The following is a 5,745-nucleotide window of genomic DNA, read 5'->3' on the forward strand; positions in this document are numbered from 1 at the left end:
GGATTCTTGGCACCTGGAGGAGAAGAATTCAATCTGGGGCCAGAGACGAGGCTTGATTGCTCAGAGCTTTTGTGTAATAAAGTTTTATTAAAGTATAAAGGAGATAGAGAAAGCTTCTAACATAGGCATCAAAAGGGGGCAGAAAGAGTACCCCCTTGTTAGTGTTAGCAATGAAATTATATACTCTCCAATGAATCCAAAGAATGTCTGGAGGTTGTAAAGACCTCACCAGACCTACTCCCATAATTTAAATTTTAAGATAAAAGAATTAGCCAGAAGGTTTAATCCAGAGACTGTCCTCAGGCAGGATACATTATTGTTCTATAATCCTAAGGAATGTAGAGAAGGAAAAAGTTTGTCTTTTCTTCCTCCTTGAGAATTCCAGAGCCCTCTTCTCTCCTTGGGGACCCCTAGACTTCTTATCAACCTGCCTAGGAAATGACTCTCTCAATACTGTATATAAATATTTCTTATGTTTTACTTCTTTGCTGTTTTCTAAAAGGTAACATGCAAGGGTCATTTGTGAGTCCCAGAAGAGTCCATTGAGATGACTGATGTGGGGATATTTGGCCAATGTCAGTGTAAGTAGCATCTGGCAGTAAGTGAGAGAAGTAAATCAATACCACAATCTTAAAAACTTCTTGAGAACTTCTCTGAGACTTGGAAGATGATTCTAGATTTGTCTCTCCATGGCAGGCACCTGAAGTACAAGCCATTCTACTTAATATTTATTGGCAAATGATCTCCCGAAGCCCTATTCATTATTAGGGAAGGGAAGTCACTGAGTTGTGTCCAACTTTTTGCGACCCCATGGACTATAGCCCACCAGGATCCTCCATCCATGGGATTTTCCAGGCAAGAGTACTGGAGTGGGTTGCCATTTCCTTCTTCAGGGGATGTTCCCCACCCAGGAATTGAACCTGGGTCTCCTGCATCATAGGCAGATGCTTTACCATCTGAGCCACCAGGGAAGTCATTCATTATCAGGACCATATAGCAAATGACTCTCAGTCTTTATTTGTTTTAGGATATTTGGGCTTCATAGTTTACCTAGTTTATAAATTTCATATTTATCTGAATATCTGAAATTGTCCTCAGTGTGGCCAGATAGCAAGAAATATCCTAATCCTCAGGTGTCAAGAAGACATAAAGAGTCGAGGTCATCGTGTTAAATGCTCTTTGCTCACCCATCATTTGTGGATTATTTTAATACTGTAAGGGACTTGAACTAGATTAGGAATTTTCAACATTCCTTTGGCAGTTTTACTTTTTAAAATGTCCTATAGAAACATTCTTTATAAAGAAGAATGTGAATACATTTTTTATAAAGAAGAATTGTGAATATGACCAATATATGGAAAGTGACAAGCTATATAAGTCTCTCTTTATATAGCTATGGTCCTAGTTCCCATGATAACCTACAGAGCAACATGCAATCAGTAAAACCTTAAAAGACTTTTCAAGCATGACCAGTCCTTTGTTTTATTTTAAGTATCCACTGGTGTTAGGAAATGATTCAGGGAGGGAAAACTGTTGCTTTGTATACTTCTCACTATTTGTCCAACCCTTGTAAATATCAATGGCTCTTAAAATCAAAGGACATCAAATCAATTCAGAGACTAGAGCAGCTACATGGGGAGTAGGGGGAGTGAACAGGAAAAGGTCCACCCTGGTCCACAAACTCCTTCCTGATCTTTAGAAGAAAAGGAACACACTGTACTGTGTTGATGTTTGTAGCTTCATACTAAAAAAGGGAATCTGCAAAGGCAATAAAAGGTTTTACCTAGAGTTTCTTATTTGAGGGTCACTAATTTGTTCATTACTATGTGAATTTCCTGCAGAAAAGAAGATAATTTTCTGGGAATCTGAAAGTTCCACATGAACCTTACACTATCCTTTAAAAAAATACATATGCTAATTTAGAATTTGACTGTAAATTATATGAACTTTGGTCAGTTTAGTTCAGTTCAGTTCACCTGTTCAGTCATGTCCAACTCTTTGCGACCCCATGGACGGCAGCACACCAGGCCTCCCTGTCCATCACCAACTCCCGGAGTTTACTCAAACTCATGTCCGTTGAGTCCGTGATGCCATCCAACCATCTCATTCTCTTGTCTCCTTCTCCTCCTGCCTTCAATCTTTCCAAGCATCAGGGTCTTTTTAAATGAGTCAGTTCTTCACATCAGGTGGCCAAAGTATTGGAGTTTCAGCTTCAGCATCAGTCCTTCCAATGAATATTCAGGACTGACTGGTTGGATCTCCTTGCAGTCCAAGGGACTCTCAAGAGTCTTCTCCAACACCACAGTTCAAAAGCATCAATTCTTCGGCGCTCAGCTTTCTTTATAGTCCAACTCTCACATCCATACATGATCACTGGAAAAACCATAGCCTTGACTAGAACTTTTTTCAAATATCTATCAATTTGCTCATATGTTTATACCTATGAGCAAGATTACAGAATCTATTTTAAAAACAAAACAAATATTAAGTACTGCTCCAAGCTAGGGTTTGTATAGATCCTTGAGATATTAAAACATAAAAAATAAAAATTAAAAAAAAGAGCCCAGATGAGACCTATTCTGCAAGTGCTCCCTGACTCGTCTGGAAGACAGGGATAAGCAGGTAGTTTCCAGATCATATGGAAAGTGCTGTGATTGAGACCTTGGGGTGGAAACACAGATGTGGGGACCCGACTGGGGAATGAGAAAAGACTTCAAGGAAAACGTCATTTTTAAAAAGAATATTATTGGATTTGGAGTCGTCTATGTACAGAACAGACTGTAAACTCTCAAGACTGGCATGTCTAGGAACCAATAAAGCAATGGTTGGAGCTCAGGATAAATGGGTTGGGGACTGACAGAAAACATGGGAACAAATGTTAAGTGGGAATAAAGGAGCTTAAGGTAATTCACATTCTTAGCTCAGTGACTACGTGAAAAAAACTGAACAGAAGGTGGGTAAATATGGGACATTTATATTGAAACAGCTAGTTAGCAGGTGGATCTTAGAACATGGCTTTGATTCTGATATAAATTTTGTGACTTATTGGTAAACTGTTATGAGTCAAAAACAAAATTATACATCATAATACTTAGTACATAAATCGTGTTTTAAAGTGGTGGTTCTTAATCTCTAGTATGCATCAGAACTATCTGAGTTGATTGCTAAAAATGCAGTTCATTCTTTCCATTCTGATTCAGTATATTTGGGGCTAGATTTAAAAATCTATATTTTAACAAGTTTTCCAGGTGACTTTGCTGCTAAGTCACTTCAGTTGTGTCTGACTCTGTGCGACCCCATAGACGGCAGGCCACCAGGCTCTGCCATCCCTGGGATTCTCCAGGCAAGAACACTGGAGTGGGTTGCCATTTCCTTCTCCAATGCATGAAAGTAAAAAGTGAAAGTGAAGTTGCTCAGTTGTGTCCAACTCTTAGCGACCCCATGGACTGCAGCCTACCAGGCTCCTCCATCCATAGGATTTTCCAGGCAAGAGTATTGGAATGGGGTGCCATTGCCTTCTCCGTCCAGGTGACTTTAAGGTTCACATATTAGTACAAAATACTGAAAAAGAGAAAAGGGGCATGAATACCACCCTGAAAAACAGACAGTTAAACAGCAGTGAGCAGAGAGAAGAGGAGGTGGTGTTGTAGACTGAGAAAAAACTGAGAAGAAATGTATAAGAAATATCTAGATCCTGCTCCTGAGGTAAGGGTACTCCAGTCAGGGGCCCTGTCCCCACTAAGCCCACCAGAGCAAGGCATAGATACTGAACAGACTGGACAATGTGGAATATTATCCCTACCCTCTCTCCCCCTGGGAAGAAAAGAGTTAATAGGGCATTACAAGGAGCCTAGGGCAAAGTTTTGAGACCTATCTAATCTCCTTGTAAGTACCTTACTGAAATTTATTTGCAGTAAGACAAAAATGGCATTTATTTAGGTGTTCCTTCTAACCAAAGTCAATGTTATAAAGGTTTGCTTGTGGCAACATCATTCAGTCTTTCTATTTCTAAAAAGATCTTCATTTTGCCCTTACTTTTGAATTACATTTTGTTGGGTGTAGAACTCTGGGTTCATAATTATGTTTTCTCTCAGCACTTTGAAACTATTATTCCATTTTTTTCTGTCCTCTCTTGTTGTTAATGAGAAATAAACTGTCAAGTTGCCTTTGCCATTTAGATAAACTGATTTTTCTTTATTCTAGCTTTTACATTTTTTCTTTTATTCTTCATTTCTTGAAACTGCTCTATTATGTGCCTGACTATGGATCCATTATGCTATTATTATTATATGGTTACTGTTCTGCTTGCTACTCAAAGTGCACTGATAATTTGAATACTTTTGTCTCTCTTCAGTGTCAGAAAATTCTCAGCGAATATCAAATATTCTTTTCATGCCAGTACCTGTATTGTCTATATGCTAGGACATGTTTTCAAAGACATTAGTGAAGTTTAAGTGTAAAAGAACTCAATAGATCTTGTGGGTATATTAACTGCTCTTGCATGTACTTTATCTCTTTTGTTTTTTTACTATGTGGTAGGTGAAGTGTTAAGTGCTATCAGTCAGGATTAATCTTTTCAGTGGTGTTCTGTTTAGAGTTTATCTTATCTATTAATTTTATTTCTATTTTTTATATTTTTGTTTCCATATTTCAACTGAATTCTTTTTTCTACCCATCTTATTTTATGCATGTAACTTTGTGTTTAGTATTTTCTTGTTCTTTTTATAAATGTTGGGTCCTCACACCTTTGAGTATTCTAACCATGCTTATTTCGAACATTTATCTAACTATTTCATGGGCTTCCCTTATAGCTCAGATGGTAAAGAATCTGCCTACAATGCAGGAGACCCAGGTTCTATCCTTGGGTTGGGAAGATTCCATAGAGAAGGAAATGGCAACCCACTCCAGTATTCTTGCCTGCAGAATCCCATGGACAGAGGAGCCTGGCAGAGCCTGGCCTGGACAGAGGAGTCCAAGAGGTCACAAAGAGTCAGACATGACTGAGTGACTAACACACACACACACACAACTATTTCAGAACATATGTATCATCAGAAAATAACTCCTGTTCCAAGGTTTATTTATTTTTTTTTTTTGGCTCTGCCTTAACATTAGAATTCCTCAAGCATTTTAGAGTTTCAGATCACGGGTTTATCTAAAGGAAACTTTTTTTTTTTTCCTTTTTCTTTGTTTTCTCTCTCTAGGTTGCTTCCTCTCTAGCAGGAAGCTGTGAGGCTACTTCCATGAATGTCCTGGGGCATTAGTTGAGAAACAGCTTTCATAATGAAGGCTTGGGGCTCCTCCCTAGTAGGGGTATGAAGAATATACTGAAATGGTTAGTGAGCCCCAGGCAGCTCTGTCCTGAGGTCTTGTCCATATCCTCAGGGTTACATTGCCTGGCAGCTCTGTGTAAGTTGTAGCCCCAGGCAGCAGTTGTCAGTATTTCTTTTCACCTTACTTTTATGAGTGATAGCCCCTGGATTTATGCAGTGAAGCTGGCTCTGTTTTTCCATTTCAAAAGCAAGACCTCTAGTCCTTCTACTCCCAAAGGAGGTGAACTTACACCTCCCACCGCTTGCTTTGGAATATGGATCTTCAGCCTCATGTACAATTCCAGCTTTCTGTTTTGCCTCTGGCCTATGAAGATGTTTATCTTATCTAAGGTTCTTTTTTTTTTTTCTTAAATCTTTCATTGACAATATTGTAGTGCAAAAGGGGATCCATCAATGACAGAATCTGTATCAG

General features: G+C 38.8%; 1 non-coding gene across 1 annotated transcript; it reads right to left on the minus strand.

The window, feature by feature from the left end:
• Nucleotides 1-899: 899 nt before the first annotated feature.
• On the minus strand, nucleotides 900-971 carry TRNAH-AUG (transfer RNA histidin (anticodon AUG)). Its single transcript has one exon. It is a non-coding gene; the product is annotated as a tRNA-His (tRNA).
• Nucleotides 972-5,745: the final 4,774 nt, after the last annotated feature.

The sequence above is a fragment of the Bos indicus genome, chromosome X (assembly GCF_029378745.1).
Source record: "Bos indicus isolate NIAB-ARS_2022 breed Sahiwal x Tharparkar chromosome X, NIAB-ARS_B.indTharparkar_mat_pri_1.0, whole genome shotgun sequence".
NCBI classification, from domain to species: Eukaryota; Metazoa; Chordata; class Mammalia; order Artiodactyla; family Bovidae; genus Bos; species Bos indicus.